Source organism: Callospermophilus lateralis, unplaced genomic scaffold, assembly GCF_048772815.1.
Source record: "Callospermophilus lateralis isolate mCalLat2 unplaced genomic scaffold, mCalLat2.hap1 Scaffold_82, whole genome shotgun sequence".
Lineage (NCBI taxonomy): Eukaryota > Metazoa > Chordata > Mammalia > Rodentia > Sciuridae > Callospermophilus > Callospermophilus lateralis.
Window position 1 is genome coordinate 6548797 of NW_027516260.1, and position 27119 is coordinate 6575915.

The window sequence follows — 27119 nt, forward strand, 5'->3', positions numbered from 1 at the left end:
TTACCATTTTATTAAAGAGGGTAACTTAAAAACATTTTCACTTATACCCCATGCCAACTGTGTCTCCTAGAATGGTGGGATTTAAGTAAGTATGCCTACCATCTAACACAGTTTGATATGTATCTTGGGTCTATGACTTGATATCAGAATTTCACAAGTGTTTTAAACAATCCTGTAATATGATCCCAACCTTTATCAGTCTGACCTTATCTCCCCATACTCCAGTATAAATCCAGACCTAAGTCAGCCCAACTTCCCAGAAGTCATCTTTTTTCTCCTGTCCAAACTTTGGATTCATTCTCTTTATCTTGCACTTTTTCTCCAGCAATCCACTACCATCAAGGTATAATTAATCCTTTATCTCTTTTGTGAAATATCATTTAAATGCATTGCTCTCTTCTGCCTCTACATTCCTTATCTGGGTATTTTCTAGATCATTCATTGTGCCACTTTTGTGCATGTGTCCATTATTTTCCCTCTTTTAGAATGTCAGAAGTTTAAGAAAAAAAATACATTACCTATGATTGATTTACATGATGATACTAAGTAGATGTTGAAATTAACTGAATTTTTTCATTGTTATGCACAAGCAGATAAGTGCATGATATTTGAAGTATATCAATTTTCTAATATTACTGTTTTACTCTCCCTTATGTTTTCATACCCTATTCATGATCTTAAAGTCTACTCATAAGTTTAATAAAATATCTAGTAATAGAGTGTTCCATGAAAAATAAATAGAACTGTCTTGAAAATTTTTAAAAATTGAAGTCACTGGTAAGTATTCACAAATCAGGAGGCTGAGCAATGACCCTCTCATAGTAATCAGAGTTCCTTACTAGTGGTTACCACACTCTGGCATGCCACACTACATTCCCAGGGCAGGGGCCAAGGGTAATGGGCAGGTATGACACCTCACCAAACATCCTTGAGGAATGAGTACTCAGTGTCAAACTGCTGCAGTGACAAGATCACAAGTTTCAGGGCCAAGCCCTTCACTTCTACCCATAGGGCCTAGCAGTCATGGCTCATCAGCAGTCTGGAGAAGGCCAGCCCAGCAGGTGTCCTTTAAAGAGAACCAACTATGATCCATGCCCCCACCTGGTTGCGCAGCTTTCACCTATGACACTAAGGGCATCTGAACATGGGCATGAAACATGGGAACACAAGTCATCAGCTGGAATTCAAGTAAGGGCACAGAGCACCAGGTCAGAACCAAGGGCCAGTGGGCACTCAGACAGGAAGAAGCCCAACCCAGAGCAGTTTTTATATACAAGGAATGGCTGAGGCAAGCAGGACCTCCAGGGCTAATAGATGGCAGAAAGAAGACTTGCCCTGACTAAAAGAAGCCTTTATCTCCTTCTGAGATTCCAATGTCTCTCTTCCAGCTTTGGACCCTACCTGAGAGCCTTCTGACCCTTTAGGGCCCAGAACAATGCCATTACATCTTGTAATCTGACTTCATGCTATCAAATGGAGTTAGCCACTGACAACTCTCCTTCCCCTTAGTAGTTTTCCATTCTCTGCCATGGACCATATCCCATGATGAAAACCCAGACATTCCCAGGCACATAGGATCTCAGCTGTCCAGACCCCATTTTTTTTGGTACCAGGGAACAATGCAGGGGTTAAACCACTGAGCAATAACCCAGCCCTTCCTTTTAATTTTTATTTTGAGACAGGGTCTTTCTAAGTTACTTAGGGCCTCCATAAGTTGTGAGGATGGATTTGAACTCTCAATCCTCTTGCATCAACCTCCCAATCCACTGGGATTACAGGTATGTGCCACTCTGCCTGGCTCCAGACCCCTTCTCTGGACCTGGCCTTACTGAAAAGCTTGTCATTCCTACATCCAACCACACAGCAGACATCCAAACCTATCCAAAACAGATGTTACCACTGGCTCCCAAACACATTGCTCCTTCTTGGGGTCTCCATGATGATTGCACAAAGCTGCAATGAGCTCAGGAAGGCTGTCCTCCACCTCCTGTCACCCCTCCATGGAATTGATGATTAGCCCAGCCACACTGCCTGCTAACCATTTGCAGTTTGCACCATGCCAGAAGCTTCCTGACAGATCCCTCCTCTCAATGTCACTCTCTTACGCCACTGTCTACATACACTTTCCTTTATAGCTCCTCTAGGGCATGTCTACATACACTTTCCTTTATAGCTCTTCTCTGTGCAGTCAAGATCAAGCTCAAGGCTGTCCACAAACCCCTCCACATGTCTCTCCACCTGTCCCATCTCCACAACCCTGCACTCACAGCCTGAATTTCAAGCTCTGTCAGCGGTCCCTTCCTAGACTCCTGCACAGATGCAGATTCAGACTCAACACCTGTGCATCAAGGAGGCCTCTGCCTCTGACATCTACCCAGCCAGCCCTCATGGCAAGCCCAGGAGATGTCTTTTAAGGAGAACCAACTATGATTTATTCCCCCACATGGCTGCACAGCTTTCACCTATGAGACTAAGGGCATCTGAATGGGAGGCATCCTCATCCTTTACTCTTAGGCTGTCCAAGGATGAGAAGCAGGCCAATCACTTATATCCCAGGTGGGCCCAGTATTCTGGGAACTGAACGTTGTGCTCTGTGCTGCTCTCAGAATAGAGCTCTGCTCACAAACATGTGAGAGAAGCCAAAATGGACTTATCCTTATTGTGCCTAACATGGAGGGACATACGGGTTTCCCAAACTGAACAGTGCCTTAAACAGAGTTGAGACCTTCTGGCACTGGAGATAGAGGGCTCATGGGTGAAAGAGAAAAAGGAAAGGCTGTGGGGGTAGTCACCTCTATGAGATGCCTGTACAATGCACTCAACCAGTACTACATCTACCTCGCGGATCAGAAGTATGTGGACCTTGGGCTTGCACCATCATGTCAAGTGTCGGGTCCACCCTGACTTCCACCTGCTTGTCATTGAGGAGAAAAATATGGTGGTACATCTCCAGTTCCCCATGCCCGCCCTCTTGACCCGGCACTACCTGGGCCTCAGGCTCAGTGCTGCAGGGGGTGGCAAAAGAACATCATGCAGGACTCATGCAGTAGGCAGAGGCAGTTTGCTGATGTGAAGGCCCATCAATTCCTTGCTGGGCACAAGTACTGTACTTGTGCCCAGCAAGGAATTGATGGGCCTTCACATCAGCAAACTGCTCTGCCTACTGCATGAGCTCCTGCATGATGTTCTTTTGCCACCCCTGCAGCACTGAGCTGAGGCCCAGGTAGTGCCGGTTCATGAGGGGCATGGGGAACTGATCGTACACCATATTTTTCTCCTCAATGACAAGCAGGTGGAAGTCAGGGTGGACCCGACACTTGACATGATGAGTGGCAAGCCCAAGGTCCACATACTTCTGATCCGCGAGGTAGATGTAGTACTGGTTGAGTGCATTGTACAGGCTCTCATAGAGGTGTTGCAGGTTCAGCAGCACCAGCATCTTTCCTGTCTTCATGCAGGTCTTCACCTGGTTGATGTTTCTTCAGATCTGGGTGTACTCCTGATCCCAGGAAAAACTGGAACCAAAGATGATCTCAGGCTACTGGTCCTCACTGAAGAATGACTGCTGCAGGATCTGCAGGGTCATGTAGTTTTGGGTCAGTATGAGCAAGTAGCGGGATTCAGCTTCTTCCAGTTCCCCAACTCTGCTTGATGAGTTCCAGGGTGCTGACTGACCTCTCCCACGCACCCGGCCACAGGTAAATTGGCCATGAAGATGTCCAAAGCAGGGATGTCACCTTTGCCCCTGAAGTTCTGAAGGACTGCCTGTGCTATATCCTGTGGAGAAGGCTTCTTGTTAGATGCTCTGGCAGTGGAAAAGACCATCTTGATGAGGCTATAATAGTTGTGAAGCCTAAAAAAATTCCTTGTTATGCCTGCTGCACACTGTTTCATAGGCTTTGGCAAAAGGAGCAAAGTATCCTTGGACCCTGTCCTGCACCAGACTGTCTGAAGAGCAGATCCTTCTGGCACTCTCTATGAGCTCCTTCTCACTGGGGCTGCCGTGGGACACAAACTACCCTGGTTCATCTTGGCAGGGTCAAGGGCCCAGTTGGAAATACCTATGAAGCCAACTTTTTGGTGGGGGTTAGGGTCACCTTCAATTCACCCATCTTCCAGCAATGGGTGCACAGCCTTCAGGGGCATTTTCGGGGAATCTTCTGCCAAGCCAACCTCATTCAACACCACCACAGACACATACTGCTGCAGGTCCTTCCCCTGCTGAAAGTGAGCACACTGCTTGAAGGTGTTCATGATGCCCTGTGGGGTGCAGTGGAGGGCACACTAGAATGACACCAGGTAGATCTGCTTCAGGCTGTGGAATAGAGTGGAGTGTGAGGCCTGGCCCTGTATGGTATCTGCCATGATGGTCTTGGCAAGAGATTTGGAGGTGCCAGGCTTTCCCACCAGGAAGAGGGGTATCTTTAGCTCAGTGCAGATGATAATCATGAAGAAGTTCTCCTTCAGAGCCAGGTTCCTGGCTATGGTTTTTCTCAGAGGCATCTCACTCAGGAAAACATCCTGTGCATGCCTGATCTCATCCAGGATGACCCTTCTGTCATCATATGGTTGTGGAAAATACCTGCAAATGGCTCTGCAGTAGGATTCCTTCTCCTTTATGGATTCATGGTAACACACCCCCACATCCAGCACCAGAGAACAGAAGATGGGGTCTCTCCTGAAGTTATTTTTGCTGACACTGATCTCACAGATAAAGGTGTTCAGCTTCACCAATAGCATTTCGCTGCAGCCATGAAACCAAGTGAACACCTTCACACAGCACTCCACATCCCAGAGGCTGACAGAACTGCACTTATTTCAGTGTTGCTCATGAACCTCTGAGAGGCAGAGAGCACTTCTGTGATCACATGAGTCTCATCCTCACTGATCCTGATGTAGTCCAACAGTCTCTGCACCATCTGCTGGATGTAGAGCTTTTCAGCAGTGCTATTTAGCTGCCCGAAATTTCACACTAGAGGAATCAGCCTCAGGGGCAGGGTGTGGACATGGTACACCAGCTGTCTGAGGGGAATAGAGCACAGCCTGTCTGCTGTCTTCTCTGAACTGACCCTGTATCCCAAACCACCTGACTCCAAATGGCAGATGGTCTACTGGGAGTGCTTCCTGTAAGAATTGCAGGCAGCTATGATGTATGTGCAAGCCTGAGTCCTCCTCCAGGGACTGGCCATCCAAAGTCTAGTCACACAAGACTTCCTTAATACAGCTTATGGCTTCTGTTGTGTTGGCTTTGTCAAAAAACAAGATGGTGTCTAACTGCTGTTGGTTCTTATTGGATAAGGAAGTTTTCTCAGCCTCTAAGTCTTTGGAGTGAATCAAAGCTGCAGTTGTTCCTCCATGAACCTTGACCGGTTTTATGGTCTTAGCCCAGGCATCAGCATGCTGCAGATCATTAAGGAGTTTAATGAGCCTGGTTTTCCCACAGCCGGTTTCTCCCATGATGATAACTGGGATCCCACACCAGAACCACATTTAAATGGCCAGAATCTTGAGCATGTTGTCCATTGTAAGATCATATGCTTCATCAGGGATAAGGGTCTGAGGAATTCCTAGTAGCTGGCAGGAGTCTCAAGAGTTTCTCATGTCTGAGTAGGTTATCAAAGTCAACATTGAAGGAAACCCCCTGAAGTAACAACCCCCTGTACAGTTCTTCTGTCATGGCATCTTTCCTGATTATCTCCCCATTGAGATGGTTGATGGCATCAATGTTGCCATTCTCATTGGCCCAGAGATGGTACCTATGAATGTCATGGTCTCGTGGTCACCATTGAAGAACACCTATGGGTGAGGCTCTGACTCCCACCTCCTCCAGAGAGTGAATGGGGCAAGTTCTTCTTCATCAACCCCATCCATGGTGACTGTGTGCTTCCCTTGGCTTTGGTCAGAAGTATGAAGTGTTGGTGTAGCAAAGTCTCTTGCCATGACAATCATAAAGGTAACCACAAAGTTCTTGAAGCCCTGTAGTATATCTCCAGTAAAGTCTGCATTGCAGAACACAGAGGCCTCACAGTCCTTGAGCTGAGAGTTGAGGAACCAAACAAAGTTCTGGAGCTCAGACCAGGAGGGGTTTATGACCCCAGAATATATTAGAAGGTGCTGGATGCACTCCACTGAGTCTTCTTGATATTGAAATGTGTCTAGGTTTTGTTTTGATGGAATCTTTGTAAATATTGGAAAGGTCTTTGGGAAGTAGCACTGCAGAACTCTCTCTCATCTATTCCAGGCTCTATGAAGCTCCTCTCAGGGCTCAGCTCCATAGCTGTCACTTCTTTTGAGGTTTGCAGGTGACTCTGGGGAAGATGTCAAAAAAACTGAACTGAGGGACATGTGGATTCTGCAAAGAAGAGACATAAATAGAAGTTAGAATTTGTTTTCCTGAAAGACGCCCATATGTGTTAACCCTCCATGTGGTCTCCTGTGGATAGCATTTAATGAAAACAGTCACTTGAATACATGTGGCTTTCTGCAGCCTCTTGTTCACAGAGGCTGGCATCTGCATGTTAGAGCATTACAGAAGCTCAACTATGGCAGCTGCATTATGAACCAGAAAGCTATTTCCCATCCTGTGGCTTCATCTCTCCACCATGCATGAACACATGTGCAACAAAAGGCACATTTTCACAGTTGAACTATTTTTTTTCAAGTTTTCATGCAGTCTCAGCTAACAGATTTCCATAAATGAAGTCTCAATGCCATCTTCACTAGCAGTAAGGGAGACAGTGGCCATCAACAGAGGAATTTCCCACACTCAGAATGCCTGGGATTCAACCCAGACATAGGACCAATCTGACATATCCAGAAAAATCCAAGATGCTATCAATCAACACGAGAGTATCATCATTATAGATATCATTAAGATTTAAGTCCAAGCATGCATTTTCCCTTACATGTACTCATAGCTCCCCTAAGGTGAAAGTGGAAAACAATCAAGATGTGTCAACCCAGGCTACAGGCCACAGAATCAAAGGCCTTGTGTAAATACCAGCTTTGTAGACCTTTTTGGCAGTACTGAGTTTCCTTCTGGAATTTCAATGATATATAAATGGAATGGGTTCTGAAGCCACATTTTCCCACTTATATCCATTAGGTATTGCAAAATGAGGATTTTGAAAAGAAAGACCCAAGTTCCAGTCTGTTCCTAAAGACATAGAAGCATGGATTTGAAAATACACAATTGCCAACCATTCTTCCCAAACCCCAGCACCCTCCTGTCTTCTTCTTTGAGAGAAGGGTACTGACTACAGGCAAGTGAAGAAGGAAGGGACTCTTCATACAAGGAGAAACAGATGGGGCCCTGGGAATGTGAGACTTCTGATGTAGCCATTCAGTTGCAATGTGGACACTTACCAAAGCAGTCACATCAAAGTGGAATATCATGGGTGTTTTCCAATACTGAGCATCCCAGAAAGAAAGCAGGGAGCCCAGGACCTGACCCTCATCCACCTGAGAGTCAGTCACTGAACAATCTTTAAAGGCACCTTTTCACTGATGAATTTCTTTTTCAGTTTTTCATGCAGTCTCTTCACATAGAGAGATTTCCGTGTAATGTTAAAACAAGGAAATTAGATCCTAAGCCTCTGGATCCAAGAAGAAGAGATTCAGATATATTAGAAGTTACTTCTCTGCCAAGAGCAGTGGCACATGCGTATAATCCCAGGAGCTTGGGATGCCAAGATAGGATCATTATAAGTTCAAGGCCAGCCTCAGTAACCTAGTAAGGCCCCAAACAACTTAGTGAGACCATATCTCAAAATATAAAATAAAAAAGGCTGGGGTAGGGCACCTCTGGGGTTAATACCCAGTTAAAAAATTTTTTAAAAGTTACTTCTCTGTATAAAATTTAAAACTGATGCAACAGAACATCATATTAGAGAACAACTCCACCATGAAGCCAGAGTCCCGAGCTGTCACCCACCCAGCATCCTCACATTCTCCATGATGACAGTGATGGAAGTGTAATAAAGTAAAAGCATAGGCATGTTCCTTGGGGGAGGAGAGATCATGTTGTGTCTGGAAAGGGCACAGTGATGCTCACAGGTTGAAGTCAACAGAATGGAAGTCACCACCTCTTTCCAAGGAAACATAACAGTGACTAAAGGGAAGGTACAAAGGCACTCTTCTCCTGGAGCCAGAGCAGCTGTGCCTCTTCTGCTCACATCAACACTGTTATGCTCGAATTCAGGACCCCCCAAAAACCACCAGAGACCAAGATCGATATAAACAGCAAAGAGGTGTTTATTGTGAGCTAGCTCGGTCCTCTGCACGTACACAGCAACTGGTGACACTGAAAGGCCCCAAGCCCAGGGTTTGTAGCAGTTTTATACATTCTTTGGAGAAGGCAGGAACCCCCACATACATCATAGCATCTCTTAGCAAATCATCACACACCACGGGAAAATCAAATAACAACTCTAAAACATGATTAGCACATTCACTGGCGGAAACAAATTGGGTAGGGGTGATTGGTAACTACAAAAGGGGGATTCATTTGAACTGATTGGTTTAAGCCAAGAGGGGTGTTCATGCTGAATTTCATGGTTTCCCAACACCATAAACTACTGGGAGGGTCATCTGGCACCCCAGGTATTTCCGTTTCATGCTGATTGGTGGCTGCTAGGAGGTTACTATGGGTCTCCACCTGGAGGTTACTATGGGTCTCAGCCTGACTGAGTCAGGGAAACCTGGCACAGAAGATCTCTCCTGTTATTTGTAGATAAACCACTTAGCAGGGTGGGAATGTGCCTAGGAGCGCTCTGTGGGTCTTTCCAAGGACAAAGGTCATGTTCCTTCCTTGGACAGGCTTTGCTCTGAGATAGAGGCTGGTTTTTCAACACAACCTGGAAATGGTCAAAGGAGGTTATGCAGGAAAAAAGTGTAGAGAAGTCCACACAAGGAGAGGAGCAGGGCTCCCAGGAATTGCAACCTGGGTGGAGAAAAAATCTAGGGGATGCACTGATTGCAGGGAGTCAGACCCTCCTGAGACTCACTTTCCCACCTGCAGAGGGGTGTTATCTGAGGTGCCCACTGCTACAGAAGCAGGGGTCACTTGGAAGCCCTGAGAAACTGCCTGCCCACCCCAGGGCTCTCATTATTCCTTCTCTCTCCAAGGCCACAATCCCCACACACATCTGGTCTCTGAACACAGCTGCCACTAACAAGGTCTGTACTGGGACATGGTAGTGATGTGCCAAGTAGGCCTGGATGGCACAGAAGGGTGCTTGGGGGATGAGGTGGACTTTGTGCTGGCTGAAAGCTGAGGGCAGGGAACAGCACTCCTGTGATGTCACATACCATCACCAGCTGGTAGTCCTCTAAGGGACACTGTGTGCACAGGCTATGGAATAGGGCCTTTGCCTGGCAGGCCACCTTGTAGCTCAACTAGTCTGTGAATAACAGGCTGCAGACCTTTTGCCCTCAGGAAACTGGAGCCAGGCCATGGTGCAAGAGCAGGGCCATCTCCTCAAACATGGTCCCTGGGGTACAGAGTAGTACCTCATTGAAGGTGGGGCAGGTAATGGACTGAGGCCTGCATGTAGATGGCCAGGGCAGCCAACAGCACCTCAGAGGGGCCACACATGACCAGGTTGGGCTGGCCAGCCTGAAGGCCCTCAGGGAGAGACCGCTCCATGGGTCACCCATCCTGGCCAGGTGAGCCAGACAATAGCCCAGGGCCTCCAGGTCCAGGTAGCCAGGCAGAAAGACTCTCATGCTTTCCAGGAACTGTTCCATGATAGCCCTCAGCTTGGTCACCAGACTGATCTTAGAGGATTGCAATGGTGGTAATTCTTCCATCACTGTCCTTACACAGTGTCTGGTGGCCTCCTTGAACCCCTCAATGGCCCTTATGATGTCAGCTGGGGTGCAGTTGTCTTTGATGAAGGACAGAATCATGAGGGCAGCTTTGCTGGGACTCTGCTTCCTGAGCTCCGTGCTCAGGTGGACCAGCCGCTCAGCCATGTAGAAGTTGAGGTAGAATTGCTCCCTGTAATTCCTGCTCACCAGCTCCTTCCAGTCATCCAGGAAGTGCTCCATCTGCCTACAGAGGGCTTCCAGCAGCTGGGTGACATCCCCACTCTCTGTCAACTGGCTTACCAACTCCAAGTGGAAGTCCATGCAGATGGAGATGCCATTCCTGGGGCAACAGTAGACTTCGGCAGTCCAGATTTGGAACAGCAAGTTTCTCACAGAATATAGGTTCAGGAAGGCTTCCACAAGCCACTGCACATGGCAGAATAACTGGGGGAAACAGAGGCATGAGGCAGATGTCACAGTGAGCTACTGCAGGGGGACATACCAATCTAGACACACAGGAGTTCTACTTCAAGCGGCTTGGGTTCACTCCTCCCATAGGGTCACTGGGAAACATGATTGGTGGAGGCGATCCCCCACTCACTGTCTTGACAGGGTCACAGTGAGAAAAAGTGTTGGCAAAGCCGCTCTCCCACTGTCTTGACAGGGTCACAGTGAGGATGAATGCTGGCAAAGCCACGCTGGTTGGTGGGTAACCGAAACCATGAGACCCTTTTTTATGTAATTGGGACTTTGCATTTTCATGCTTATGTTTCTCAGAGGAGGCATGAGTATGTTAAATGCCAAACAAATTAAATTTCAGATGGCTAGAACAGAACAGGTAGTTCATGCCTTGGAGGCCGTTCTACCCACCCCTCAGCATATCAAGGACAAAGTAAAAGGCTATTCTTCTATCTTAGTACATTGTGGACAAACCTAATAATGGACAACAATCATCCTCTGAAAAACAAATTCTTTGAGAACTAGTGCACCTTGACTGAGAAACAAATTCTTTGAGAACTAGTGTACCTTCACTGAAAAACAAAGAAACTCTTCGAGAAAGCAGCTCAACCAGTTTTATAAGAATAAATTTAGGAATCAATTAAAATAGGTTTATAAGACACAGTTTTAGAATAATGTTAGAAATATTATTTTATTTAGATTCTTAAGTTTAGAAATTCTTAAGTCTTTAGTTGTATAGATTTCTGATATGTTTTAAGGATGATTCATAAACTTTAAGATATTTTAAATATAAGATTTAAAGGGACTTTTTTAGATGGGAATTTTGAATTAGAAATAAAGTACAAGTGTACTTTAGGTTAATGATTGGCTAAAAGACTTAGAGTCTGGTTACGTAGTTTGGCATTAGTTAATAAGGAAATAACATATCTTGGGAAAAATAGTAAATCTTGGGAAAATCTGAAGGATGTAAATTGGTGACATGTTTTATTGATGATTTTGTACTTTGATGATTGTATGGCTGGGGGTCATATCCTGGAAGAATGTAGATCGGTGTGCTCTCAATCATGGTTAAGGAAATGTCATGTCTTGGCAAAGTTTTAAATTATATAATCAATGACGTATTGTGAATCTATAATGATGAGAAAAATTGTAATAAAAAGGGGACCCAGAGAAAGCTGCTTTAGCTCTCTCTCTGGAGATTGCTCAAACGGAAAGACTCCTGTCTCATCACTTCGCCGACGCCACTCCTCCTTCAGGACTCCCTGGACCCCGCTGGGGCTGGACCCCGGCACATGATGAGCCTAGGGAGAGGGCAGCCACCTTCAGGAAGAGATCAGGTAGCAGATAAGAATGTAGACTGTGGGCTGGGCTATGCTCAGTGGTAGAGCACTTGCTTAGTATGTGCTAGGCCCTGGCTTTCTATCCAGCACTGGGGAAAAAAATGTCAATTGTAAAGTGCAAATAAACTGTAAGAAAAGAACCTTTACATGAGATAGAGACTATTATATAAATCAATAACCTGTGTCAACATTTACTTCAGTTTTTTTAGTACTGGAGATTGAATCCAGGGTAGTCTACCACTGAGCTATGTTTCCAGCCCTTTTTATTTTGAGACAAGATCTCACTAAGTTGCTGAGGCTGGCCTTTAACTTGCAATCCTCCTGTGTCAACCTCCTGAGTTGCTGGAGTTACAGGAATGTGCCATCACACCTGGCTTGGTTACTTTAGTTTTGATGAAAAGTGCCCATTAGAATCTTGAGATGTTTGATTTTACAAATTTACAGAGTAAATGAAGCCATTCATACTTCTTCTTAAGGGGTATCTACCTGATCACCTCCTGTTAAATGCAGTGGATTGATCAACAGTAGTGAGATCTTTCTGATGCTGTTAAGGAGGAGCTGATGCCTCCAGGGTCTGTCCCACCTCAGATGTGGCTCCAGGCAAGGTGCACCCTGCAGACCCATGAGCCACACTCTCTGGAGCCACCCTGTCCACCAGAGGCCAACCCCTGCCTGTTTCCTTTTGCAGGCAGTGGGGCAGTGAGCATGCCCAGCCTGAGGAAACAGGGGCACCTGCTCACCTCAGAAAACCTCTTCACTTCCATTCTCTTGTGGTCTTTCTTGCCAGACATCAGCATCAGCTTATTTAAAAAATCCTTCAGGTCTTCCAATGTATAGGAGTGATCTGGCTCCAGGCCACTGTGACCCCCAGGGAGGATCAGGTGCAGGATGGCATATGGGGAGATCTAGGATGCAGAACATGTTTAGAAGCAATTTTCTGGTGGCTGAAACCCAGACTCTGCAACAGGCCAGTGCACGCCACCAACACCATACCTAGAATCTGGGAGGGCTCACCTTCTGGTTGCCTGTGGATGCCCTGATCTCATTGATGCCTCTTCTGTTGATTGCTGTGGCCAGGGACAGGGAAGAGAGCTTGATGGACCCATGGCTTTCCTTCACTGTCTTCAGCCAATCCAAGTTTCTGGCAGAATCTCACTGTTGGGACAAACGCAGAGAACATGGACCAAAGTTTGAATGACTGTCTTCCTTCCTGTCCTCCTCATGCCTCTGCTCTTGCTGGGCAAACTCCAGCCACCCTCTTCCAGGGCTCTAGGCATAACTTCTTGCCCATTTCCTGAGGTTGCCTCAGGTACCCCTTTCTGGTACCCCAGGACACTGACCACTCATTGTGGCTGCAATGGTGCCAGGTTCCTAGCTGACCCTGGAGTGCACATGGCCTGTACTTATGGATGATTGGTTAGATGACTACAGGCTGTGCCCTCTGGTGGCAGGCCACCATCCTCCTGGGTTCCCAGAACAAAGACCCTCTGAGGAGAAATGCCTGACTGAACAGGATCCCTAAGTTCTTAATGTCCTGCCATGGTCCCTGAGTATGACCAAAAAAACTTAGAAAAATTTTAAGAGAATATGAGCTTCTAGCAGGCAAACTGCAAACTGCTCTCTCTGTCCATCTCCCTACCCTTCAACCACATGCAGGACCAGCTGTCTCAAGGCCAGTGCGGGTCTCTGGGCATCTTTGCTCATTGGGTGAGTTACGTAGTGAAGGTTAACTCAGACTCTGGTATAGACAATTTACTTAAATGTTCATATTTTTCTGATAAAAAATTAGTCAATATCAATTGTTAAAAATACCCAAAAGTAATAAAATAAAAGACAATTACTACCATTCAGAGAACCACTGTAACCCTCTTTTAAACTTCCTATTGTGCTGTTTTCACACTTGTATTGTAGGGTGGAGACTGCTCTTGATATGCAGTTCCATAACTCTCTTCCAACCCAAGACAAAGAAAGCATTTCCATTCATGAAGAAAAGCTGGTTTTCAACATCAGTTTAAATTGCTGCCTGTGTGGCCTCAAAGCACAGAAGTTCCCCAGGGTTGCAAGATCACCATGTCTTGGAACAAGGAACAAGACTCACCAGCTTACTGGGAAGGTGAGGATCATTTTGCAGAGCCTTCCAGAGTTCTTTCAGCAGTTTCATGAACTCGCCGAAGCTTGCCTTCTTGTCCAGCTTATACAGCAGGAACGCATAGCCCTGCACAGCATCATGAAAGGAGACCACCCAGTCCACATCAATGTCATTTTCTTCAGCCAAGATGAAGGCAAGGTCCACAAACACCTGGAGCTCAATGATGCCTGGGACAGAAAGGGGACTTGCAGAGGACCACTCCAGGATGTTGCACAACTCATACCTGGGGCATGATCCTTAGTGAGGCGAGGCCATCAATAGACACTAAGTAAACATCTAGGGCCTACTCCCACTTCCTTCCTTCAGTTAGGACTCCAGGATACCTTGTGTTTTGCAGGATATGATGACACCACTGATCAACATCTAACCTCTACCAAATAATTCCCAGGCACTGTACTAGGCTTGTGTGCACCTTATTTCCTTTAATTCACAAACATCATCACTTAAACAAAAACAGGTTCACTTGGTAAATAATATATGTATAATTTGTTATTTTTTAGAAATTGAGATAATTCTTCTGAGTTAATTACCAAAGATTATACATCAAAGCAGACTCAGGAGTACAAGCAGCACTGATCTGGATGAGAGCTGGAGCCAGCAGAGCCTCAGTGCTAGCAGGAGGTATCCTGCCAGGCCTCTGTGGTGCATCAGTGCTGCTCCTGCTCCATCTGTTTGGCCTTTCTTACCTCCCATCCACCACCCTCTATCTAATCTACACAACCACATAGGCTGTCCAGCCCTGGACTGGGAGAGAAATGCATTGATTCTGCAAGCTTGCTGCAGCAACATTCCCCTGTGTGCAAGAGCTTGCCTTGTCCTCTAGCAGAATGAATTGGAAGGCAGAAAAGGAGTCAAGATACTGAAGAAAATGATGCCAGCATCCAAAGATGGAGAGAGCAGCAAAGAAAAGAGTTTTAATCAGAACTCTGAAAAGCTGTCCTGATGCAAACTACTGGAAGCAGACACTGCACTCCAACTAACACACACATGTGATTGAGGGGGGATGTCCTCAAGTTCAGGAACAAAACTTGGCAAACACCTGAAGATTAGCTACCCCTGTACCTCCCAGAATCTCATGCAGTCAGCTGACCAGCTCCTTCTGCAGGGCCAGCTTCTCCAGACACTGGCAGTGGGGCTCACCGATGTCTTGTAGCAGCTTCTTGGCCTAGATGAGCTGCAAGCTGATCTGATCCAGTCTCTAATGGCAGGTGGCCTCAAAGTCATCAGTCTGCAAGATGAAGCTCTGCTGAGGGCTATTGTAGAGATCACCCATGCCTGCCTTCCCACAAGCCTGGACAAGAAGATGCTACAGCAAGAGTGTGACACACTCTTGCACCAAAAATAGTATGACCTCCATGGCCCTCTTTGCTATGCTACGGAAGCTACTGTCCACAGTACCTAAGTGCCATGATGAAGCCTTCAAGGACTTTGAAACCTGTTCTGCACAGCAGCCCTTCCAGATTCGGGTTTCTCTGTTTATGAGAGTTACAGACTTGCTGAAAGTTTCAAGATTAGGTATGGACTATTCCACACTCTGCTAAATTTTAAGCACTATCGTGCCTGTCTCTACTAAACATAGGCCACACACACCTTAAAAATGTGAGGCTAAGAAACAGGAGGGAGAAACTCAGGCCTGACCTATGAAGGGAACAATGTACCATTTGGTACTTCCTGTTGGAACTAGGAAAGGTACCTGGACAATTTACAAAATATTTTCTTCTGTGCTTTTATGACCTAGTGAAATAAGATTCCTCTGGAAAGAGGATGGTTTCTCTCTCCTGAATTTTTGGTTCTCATATCGACCCAAGAAAACTCACTAGTTAAGGAACAGTCACACTATCTCAAACAAAGGTAAAAATGCAGGCCATGGAATGTTCTAGCCTCAGTGCAGCCCAAACAGAGCCTTTCAAGGGGTTGCCACACTGCCGATCCCAGAATCCCTGGGGCTTCCAAGGAGTCTGAGGTTGGCCCCCACCTCAGAGGAGTCCCCAGCAAATAACTAAAAAATCTTATTAAAGTGTAAAGAACACTGAAGTCACCAGTCAAACCAAAATTCTTTTTGACCTTGCAGATAACCTTGGCGGAGCTGATTGCCTGGTGAATGCTATGGTACTCCTTGATCTGCTCAACATGCTCTGATATCTAGCCCCTCGGGGCCTGAGGGTGTACTTCACACATGATCTGGCGATCCAAAGTCAGGTCATTGTATTTATTTACAAAGTCTTTGAAGATGACATCAATTTCTGCCAAGGTGACATCTCTTAACTTCAGATCCTGATATAGTTTCATGAACCTTTGATAACAAGGTGAGTATAAGTACTCATAGGCCTCTGTAAGTGCAAGAGGTCACCTTTCACATTCCCTTTTGGGATCATTCAATGACTCTGCAGCTTCTTCCCAGAAGATCTGGAAGATGTGGCTGTCTGTCAGTGAGTCTATCCTTTCAGCCATTTCCTGGACCTCAGGGCCTAGGTTGTAATGTGTCATCTGTTTACAGGACGAGGACTCCAGCTGGCTCACACTCATGGTTTCATTCAGTCTTTTGCAATTCAGGTCTTCTTGGTGTCTTGCTTTAATCTCTCCAAAATCCACTTTGGAAACCACAAGGAAGCATGAAACTTAAACTGCTAGTCATGATAGCTTCTTATTTTACTTTATAAGTACTTCTAATCACTGCCTTAAGAAAACTAAGTGAACACCATTGCTGGGATTTTTGTCACAGGAAGAATTCATTCCTTCTCCCCTCTACCCTGCTGTGGGCTCATTCATCAGTTTTCATGATAAATAACAGACTGTAAGCTCTTTTGTGAAAAGGACAGTTGGAAACACATATCCATCTCCTTTCCTCCCAAACCCAACTCCAGTGACAGATTAGAAATTGCTTTTTAAAAGATCATAACCAGCAGGAATGAGAAGAGTAGAAAAGGAGCCCAATAGGAACACACACTGGGAAGTAGAAAGATGACCACGCCAGTGGCAAGTGATACTCCAGGGGCCTAAAAACACAGACCCTGAGGCCACAGTACACATAAGCTCAGCCAGGCCAAGCACAAGCACCTGGTAATAAAGGACACTAGTTTCTAAGGTCACCCTAGATTGAGGGAGGCAGAAAGTGAACAGGAAGTATGTTCAAAGTCTGTTAAAGAAGCAGTTGGTGAGAGTTCACTCCACCATGGAGGCTGCCCTCTGCCTTTCAAGGGACAGGAAGGACCACCTGAAGGGCTCTCAGGCCTGGAGGCCACTTCCAGACATATACCTGTCTTGGGTAGTTACAAAGGACAGGGTGTATTCAATTTAAGGATGAAGAGGACCACACAGCCACCAGGGCAGGAAACTGGAGTAGAGGAGCTCACTCTCCTACTCACCCTCTTAGATCCAGAAACCTGGCAGCAGGCAGGGGGCTGCAAAAGTGACCAGCCTTAAAGAGAAGCCCTCGAGAGCCAGATCAATTCAAGGGTAGCCACAGAGCCTCAGGGGCCAGGGACCAGAAGCCCTTAGCCTATCAATCCATTTGTGGTGACTGTTTTTATAGACACAAACAAAAATCTCCAACCAGAATAGAAAAAGCTTTATCATGGGGAACATACCAAAAACCCAAAATAGGGCTTATGTAGCTCAGTGGTAGAATGTTTGCCTACCATGTTTGAGTCATGGGGTTTGATGCTCAGTGCATCATAAAAAAGGAAAAGCCTAGATTTCATCCTCAGTGTGCAGTAAAGAAAAGAAAGGAGGAAAAGCCAATGGAAAGAACCAAATTGGATGAAGTGGAAAACTATGCAAGGAAAAGAAAAATCTTTAAAAATACCAATAATCCTCAAAATATAAGATACTTCACACATGATCCATGACAACAACATAGTATATAAATGGATCTTTAAAGCAAAAAGGGAGGGGATGCAGTTGTGGCTCAGTGGTAGAAAGCTCATCTAGCAAGTGAGGCACTTGATTTGAAGCTCAGAAATACATAAAGATAAATAAATAAAGGTATTGTGTTCATTTACAACTAAAAAAAATAGAAAAAAGGTGCTGGTGTGGTGGCATATGCCTGTAATTCCAGTAGCTTGAGAGGCTGAGGCAGGAGAATCACAAGTATAAACTCAGCTTCAACAAAAGCGAGATGCTAAGCAACTCAGTGAGACTCTGTCTCTAAATAAAATACAAGGAGCAGATGACAGTGACTTCAGCCTTCCTGCCACACAGAAGGAGGTGGAGCAGACAACAGCGATTCCAGCCCACTCCACGGTAGGAAGAGAGTGACCATGCTATGGCCCCATCTACTGATGCATGGGGTGGCTTTCCCCTGGCTTCCATTTAGTGACAACAGGCAGGACCAACAAGACCATCTTCCAGGTTCCTACAGGCAAGGTATTGGTAATATGCAGGGTCACTACATGATTATAAGTTGGAAACTATAATACCTCAAATCCACACTGCCAGAGAGGAAGACACATGGATGACATGAAGAAACAAGGGAGGAAAGTGCTTGAAACACACCAAGCTGATACAATAATAGATTCCATTGACATTCCATTCCAAACGTACATAATTAAAATGATCTGCAGAACAAAGAATAAATTAAAAGAGCAAATACAGGCAACAATTGACTGTTCCACCAAAGAGATATGAGAGGAAATACAGGTAACAAAAGGTTACTTCAAGAAAAACATAGAGACTGTGAAAAAAAAAAAAAAAATAGAAATCCTTAAAATGAAGGAAACAATAAACCAAATACAAAAATTAATAGAAATCACCAACAGTAGACTAGATACTTGGAAAACAGAACCTTAGGCAATAAAGACAAAATATATAATCTTGAAAATAAAGTTGACCACAGAGTGAAGAGGGTGAGAAACTATAAACAGAACCTTCACGAATTATGGGAAAACATGAAAAGACCAAATATAAGAATTACTGGAATAGGGGAACACACTGAGATACAAACCAAATGAATGCACAATCTCTTCAATGAAGTAATAATAGGAAATCTCCCAAGCATGAAGAATGAATTGGAAAATTAAAAACAAAAGGCTTTTAGAAAAGCAAATATACAAAATTACAACAAATCCACAGCAAAGCACATTATAATGAAAATGCCTAGCATATAGAAAAAGGATAGAATTTTTAAAACCACAAGATTAAATTTTCAGATTACATATAGGGATAGACCAATTTGGATCTTAGTAGATTTCTCAGCTGAGACCTTCAAAGCTAAGAGATCCTGGAACAACATATATCAAGCTCTGAAAGAAAATGGATGCCAACCAAGAATCTTGTACCCATCAAAATTAAGCCTCAGATTTGATGACAGAATAAAAATCTTCCATGATAAAAATTAAAAGAATTTACAATGAAAAAAATCTGCACCACAGAATATTCTTGACAAAATGTTACATGAGGAGGAAATAAAAATAACAATGAAAATCAGTAAAAGGAGGAACTACACTAAAGGAAAATCCACTCAAAGGAGAAACCAAGTCAAGTTAAAAACCAAAAATAAACCAAAATGACTGGGAATACAAACAATGTCTCAATAATAATCCTGAGTGTGAATGGTCTAAACTCATTATTCAAAAGATATAGATTTACAGATTGGATTTTAAAAAAATCCCAAAATATGCTGCTTTCAAGAGACTCATCTCATAGCAAAAGACATTCACATAGTGAAGGTGAAAGTGAAAGGATGGAGGAACAAACATACCACTCACATAGGCCATGTAAACAAGCAGGAGTTTCCATCTACTAATGGATAAAATGGACATCAAACCAAAGTTAGTAAGAAGAGGTAAAGAAGGACATTTGATACAACTTAAGGGAACCATACATCAACAAAACATAACAATCATAAAATATGTATGCCCCAAACATTGGAGGTTCTATGTATATCAAAAAAACCCTTCTCAATTTCAAGAAGAAATTGATCACAACACAATCATACTGCATGACTTTAGCACACCTGTCTCACCAACAAAAACTAAACAAAGAAACTACAGAACTCATTAATATAATTAATGATTTATACGTAACAGACATATATCAAGTATTTCACCTATCATCGAGTAAATACATCTTCTTCTCAGGAATACATGGATCCTTCTCTAAAATAGACCATATATTAGGCCACAAAGCAACTATCAGCAAATTCAAAAAATAGAGATACTACCCTGTATTCTATCATAGCATAAGGAAATGAAAGTAGAAATCAATGATAAAATAAAAAATAAAAGCTTCTCCAATACCTGGAGACTAAATAATATGATATTAAAAGAGAAATGAGTAGCAGAAGACATCAAGGAGCATTTAAAAGAATTTTTAGAGGTAAATGAGAATATCAACACATCATATCAAAATCTCTGGGACACTATAAAGGCAGTGCTAAGAGGAAAGTTGATTGCAGTAAGCTCATTCGTTAAAAGAATAAAAAGTCAAATATATGACCTCACATTACATCACAAGCCATTAAAAAGAAGAACAAATCAACACCAAAAGTAGTAGAAGACATGAAATAATTAAAATCAGATCAGAAAACAATAAAATTAAAACAAAAGAGACAATTCAGAAAGTTGACAAAATAAAATGTTGTTTTTTTGTTAGCCAGGCTAACAAAAAGAAGGAGTGAGAAAATTCAAATTACTAAAATTCATGATGAAAAAGGAAATATCATGATGGATATTACTAAAATACAGAAGATTATTAGAAACTGTTTTGAAATTTATACTCCAATAAAATAGAAGATCTCGATGACATCAACAAACTTCTAGAAACATATGATCTATCCTATCTGAATCAGGAGGAGTTACACAATTTAAATCAATTTCAATCAAGGAAATAGAAGACATCATCAACAGCCTACCAACAAAGAAAATCCCAGGACCAGATGAATTTTCAGTTGAGTTCTACAATACTTTCTAAGAAGAACTAATACTAGTACTCTTCAAATTATTCAGAAATGGAGGAATCCCTTACAAACTCATTCTAGGAGGCTATCATCACCCTAATACCAAAACCAGACAAAGACACATTAAGGAAAGAAAACTTCAGACCAATATCTCTAATGAACAGACACAAAAATTCTCAATAAAATCCTGGCCAATCACATACAAAAACATATTAAAAAGAGTACACCACGATCAAATGGGGTTCACCCCAGGGATTTAAGGTTGTTTCAACATTATGGAATCAGTAAATGTAATACATCACATCAATAGACTTAAAGACAAGAATCATATGATCATCTGAATAGATGCAGAAAAATCATTTGACAAAATAGAGCACACCTTCATGTTCAAAACACTAGAAAAACTGGGAATATTAGGATCAGACCTCAACATTGTAAAAGCTATGTATGTTAATCTCAAGGCCAGCATCATTTTAAATGAAAAAAAAAAATTCAAAGCATTACCTCTAAAAACTGGAACAGGACAGGGATGCCCTCTTTTACCACATCTATTCAACATAGTCCTCAAAATTCTAGCCAGAACAATCAGAAAAACAGGAAATTAAAGGGGTATGCACAAGAAAAGAAGAACGTAAACTATCACTATTTGCTGACAACATGATTCTATATATAGAAGATCCAAAAATTCCACCAGAAAACTTCTAGAGCTAATAAATTAATTCAGCAAAGTTTCAGAATATAAAATCAATACCCATAAATCAAATGCATTTCTATACATAAGTGATTAATCCACTTAAAAAGAAATTAGAAAAACTACCCCATTCAAAATAGCCTCAAAAATATAAAATACTTGGGAATTGACCTAACAAAAGAGGTGAAAGACCTGAAAACTACAGAACAATAAAGAAGGAAATTGTAAAAGACCTTAGAATATGGATAGGTCTCCGATGCTCTTGGATAGGCAGAGTTAATATAATCAAAAGGGCATACTACTCAAATTGTTACACAGTTTTAATGAACTTTCTATTAAAATCCCAATAAAATTCTTCATAGAACTAAAAAAATAATCATAAAATTCATTTGAAAAAATAAGAGACCCAGAATAGCCAAAGCAATCCTTAGCAAGAAAAGTGAAACAGGGGGCATCACTATACCAGACCTTAAACTATACTGCAGAACAATAATAACAAAACAGTTTAGTATTGGCACCAAAATAGATATGTACACCAAAGGTACAGAATAGAAGATACAGAGACCAACCCATACAAATACAGGTTTTTCATACTAGACAAAGGTGCCAAACACATACACTGGAGAAAGGATAGCCTCTTCAACAAATGGTGCTGGGAATGCTGGAAATCCTCTGTAGCAAATGAAATTAAACTTCTATTTCTTACCATGCACAAAACTCAACTCATAGTGGATAAAGGACCTAGAAATTATACCAGAGACACTGTACCTAACAGAATAAAAATTAGGTCCAAATCTTCATCATGTCAGATTAGGCCCTGAATTTCTTAGCAAGACCCTTAAGGTATGAGAAATGAAATCAAGAATCAATGAATGAAATGGATTCAAACTCAAAATCTTGTTCTCAGCAAAAGAAACAATCAGTGAGGTATGGGAGCAAAATTTTCCCACACATGTCAGATAAAGTGCTAATTTTCAGGATATAGAAAGAATTAAAAAACCTCAATACCAAAAAAAGAAAAAAAAACTAAACAACCCAGTCAATAAATGGGATAAGGAACTGAACAGACACTTCTCAGAAGAAGATATACAATAAATCAACAAATATATATATACTGTTCAACATCTTTAGTAATTAGAAAAATGCAAATCAAAACTACTCTAAGATTTCATCTTACCCCAATCAGAATGACAGTTATCAAGAATACAAGCAATAATGAGTATTGGTGAGGAGGTGGGGAAAAAGGTACACTCATACATTGCTGGTGGGACTGCAAATTGGTGTGTCAACTTTGGAAAGCAGTAAGGAGATTTCTTTGAAAATTTGGAATGTAACCACCATTTGACCCAGCTAGTCTATTCCTCAATCTATACCAAAGGACTTAGAATCAGCATAGTATAGTGACGTAGCCACACAGATGTTTACAGCAGCTGAAGTCACAATAGCTTAACTGTGGAACCAACCTAGAGGTCCATCAAAAGATGAGTGAATAAAGAAGCTGTGGTATACATGTATACACAAACACATGCATACAAACACACACATACACACACACACAATGAAATATTACTCAGCATTAAAAGAGAGTAAAATTGTAACATTTGTAGGTAAATGGATGGAGTTTAAGAATATAATGCTAAGCAAAGTAAGCCAATCCCAAAAAACTAAAGGTGGAATGTTTTCTCCCTTTAGGGGATTCTGATCTATGATGGGGGGAGGATGGGAAGAATGAAAGATCTTTGGATTGGGCAAAGGGGAGGTTGGGTAGGGGTTATGAGGGTAGAAAAGATGGTGGAATGAGATGGACATCATTACCCTAGGTACATATATGATTGCACAAATGAAGCGTCTCTACACAATGTACAACCAGAGAATTGAAATGTTGTGTTCCAGTTGTGTATGATAAATTGAAATAAATTCTGCTATCATGTACAACTAAGTAGAATAAATAAAAAATAAATATAATAATAAAAAAGAAATTACTCAGTCCACCAAAAAAAGATATAATCCATGCTTATACAATTACATCAAAGTGAATTCTACTGCCATTTGTAACTAAAAAGAACCAACAAAATGCAATCTCAAAAAATTCAGCATACTACAGTGATTCAACCACATCAATGTTTATAGCAGCTCAATTCACAATAGATAAGCAATGGAGCCAACCTCAGTGCCCTTGGACAAAGGAATAAAGAAAATGTGGTAATTGTACAGAATGGACTGTTACAATTACTTTATTATTATGAAAAATTATTTTATGTTTTTTTTTTGGTTAATGGATGGAAATGGAGATTATCATAAGTTAAATAAGCCATAGCCCAAAAGTTAAAGGTTGAATATTATGTCTGACATGTGGATACTAATTCAAAATAAGGGGGACATTAAAAATAATCAAAGTAAGATCAGAAGAGTAGATGAAAGTGAATGAATATAAGGGGGGGGAGGAAAGGGATAGGAAAAGTCAGTGTAATGAATGCAACTTAACTTTCCTATATACCTGTGTGAATATACCATGAATGTACACACTGAATCTCATCATCCTGTATATCCACACGATACTAATTTTAAAAGACTCTTAAGTAAATAGCAAAATGATCAGTAGAGGGAAAGGAACAGGAAGTGGAAGGAAATTAAGGTAAAGAAAAATACTGGGGACTGAATTAGAACAAATTATTTTCCATGATTTTATAATTATGCCAGCATATTCTATTTCTATGTATAACTAAAAAGAACCAATAAAAAAGAAATATTTTATTACTTTTATTTTTTTATTTCTTTATTTCTAAATAAATAAAATATAAAATAGGGCTGGGGATGTGGCTCGGTGTTTCAGTGCACTTGAGTTCAGAGTTCAGAGGGTTTTGGTATCAATACCTGTTACAAAAAAGGAGAAGGAGAAGGAAAAGAAAAAAAAAAGAAAAAAGGAGTGCCTTCAAATTAAATATATGTGAGAGCTGATATGAAGAGTTCAATGCCCAGGCTGCACAAGAAATTTGAGGAGAAGGCTCAGAAAGCATAGCCTAAACAGGAGAAATGTTATGAGAATCAGACAACCATTTCAGGAGGCCTAGCATCTGCTGATGTGAACCCAGCAAGAAGGAAACCACAATAAACCAATTCATGAGAACTCCCTAGAGCTCAAAGACTAGACCTCCAGCTGACAGAGATCTGCCATGCCCAGTCCTGGAGATGGAAAACAGATCAACAGTCAAGTACAGTTGAGAAGAATGGACCCATAAGCAGAGACCTTCCAGAGAACCCTGAGCCAGGGTGCCATGCAAACTTCTGGCACCTCTTCCTCAGGGATGTGGCCTGAAGGCCAGCCAGTCCTCTTCCCTTGGCAACTCTGTGCAGACAGCCACGTTCTCTACTCCTCTCCTCCACCACCACACAAACGAACCACCCCCTTTGGGGGCTCAAGGCCTCTGACCCTCCCTCAGCCCCTCTTTGTACTCCAGAGGTATCTGCCAGGGACCACATGTAACACCAGTTCAGGCCTCTCTTTAGAGAGGCCTCTCCTGAGCCCCTGAGGGCTGCACAACTTGTGCTTTTACAGAACCCACAAAACCTGGGTCTGTCAATTCCTGCCCCCCTTGAGGCTCACAGAACCACCCTGGGGCCTCCATATGGGCAAACTGATGAGGTGACCAAGCAGATGCCATTCCTGCAGTAAGGAACCAACCAGAGTGGAAGACCCATTCAGACAGCAGGAAGAGCATGGTCATCAGCCACAGTAAGCGTCAAGATGGAGAAACACAAGGAGCTGGGGAGACATACCAACAACAAGGCTCCAGGCAGGGTAACTAGAACACAGGGCACAGGGGAGAGCAGGGCAGTAGAGCACTGAGGGGTCTCAAGAGAAACTGAAACAAAGGCCCTTGCACAATTTCATTGAACAGCACAGCACCTTTCAGGACAATCTGGATGCCTCAGCAGGGCATGCATTTCCCTTGTGCTAGGCCTCAGGCATTCCACCAACTCCAAAAGTGGCCCTAGTCCCATACTGACCCATCCTGGTGTCATCCAGGGCTGTACAGAGGTGGTCAATAAATGAACTGCAGGAACAACCCTGAGGCTGAATAAGCAGCAGGGCCCTGAACTGTGCTCTGATTCTCATGGCAGCCGCCCAGATGACCACCTGACCTGACAAGAGGCTCCCACATTCCCTAGCATATTTCTGTTTTGGTCAATTTTAGTACTGCAAATTTTGTTTTTATAGCCCAAGGAGAGAATTTGAGACCACAGATCTGGGACCCAAAACAACAAATGAGGACATTTCCTTCTGCAGAAAAGTAAATCCTAAATAATTGACAAACTTCCAAAGCACCATCTATTGGAAACTGGCACCAACCTGGGATGGATAAAATAGTACCACCTGGAGAAAGCAGACACCTTATCAACAATCATTCTTAGTGCCTATAACCCCAGTCGCTCAGAAGTCCAAGGCAGGAGGATCCTAAGTTCAAAGCCAGCCTCAGAAACTTAGTATGGCTCTAAGCAACTCAGTAATACCTTGTCTCTAAATCAAATAAAAAAAAAAATGGCTGGGAATGTGGCCAATGGTTAAGCAAACTAGGGTTCAACCCTGGCATAAAAAAATAGAGTTTATGGGTGGTATTTTAAATAATAAAGGCTGAAAGGAATAAGGTGAAAACATAGACTTAACCATCTCTATTCCTATGTCACAGTTCTGAAGTGGAAAAATTTTAAAAAGAGAGTCACCCCAAGATGTCACTCTGCATCACCCAGAGCAGAAACTCAGTACCCACAGTGGAGAAGCTCCAGAACAACATGGAGCTCTCCACTCAGCAGCAGGAATGCTGCCCTAGACACAGCTGAGAGAAATGAGTGTGAAGGCCAAGGGGAATGCATCTTCAGAGGCAGAAATCAAGTCAGGTTCCCTCTGGGGCACGAGGGTGAGGATGACTGCAGGCTGAGGGGCACAGGGACCTGAGCAGTGCAGCAGGATTCGGGCTCCGCTGCCATGTTGTGTTGCGACATGAAGAGAAAGGTTCTGGTGGGGAAGATGAGGCATAGATATGTGCTTTTTTAGGGGGAAACAGGCCCTAGTTTTCTGTGAACAATAGAATTAAGGACAAGGAATGGGTCATGTTTTTCATGAGGCTAAGAGTGAAGTGTGTAGTCTGCACAAAACAGAACCCAGCATCTAGGAGGTGCCAAATAAATACATGACAGCTGACTTGACCACTCTGTCTCATCCAGGCTTCCCCAAATACCTCAAGTTCCCTTCCAAATCAGGCTGCGTGGAATCTCAGACCTCTCCTGGGTATAACATTTGGTCCATAAATCCCACTCACCGCTGGAGGTCTAAGTCCAACGATTCTGCAAATGAACTCAGAAGATGAGGCAGGGATCTCATAAAACCTCAGGTGTTTGGTGATCCTGCAGACAGCTTCATGGAACTTCAAGCCCACAGTCAAGAGGATTCTCATGAGGTCTTCTGAAGAATATTACCACCACCAGGAGTCCAGAGAGATCATTGAAGTCATTGTTAAATGAGAAAACAATACCAATTATCAATTACCAGTCCCTTCTCCTTTTTGAGATGTACAAGTATACCTGTACTCACAGCTCCTCAGGAGGCTGAGGCAGGAGAATGGCCCAATTCAAGTTTAGCCTCAGCAAATTAGAAAGACCTTATCTCAAAATAAGAAACAAAAAGGGCTGGAGTGTGTTCAGTGGTGAGAGCCTCTGGTTCAATCCCCAGTACTGCAAATAAATTAATTATTTAATATAAAATAAATGAGCACAAGT

General features: G+C 42.9%; 1 pseudogene; it reads right to left on the minus strand.

Annotated features, from left to right (window-relative positions):
* Positions 1-3028: 3028 nt before the first annotated feature.
* Positions 3029-26797, minus strand: LOC143641006 (E3 ubiquitin-protein ligase RNF213-like; annotated as a pseudogene).
* Between the last annotated feature and the right edge of the window lie 322 nt (positions 26798-27119).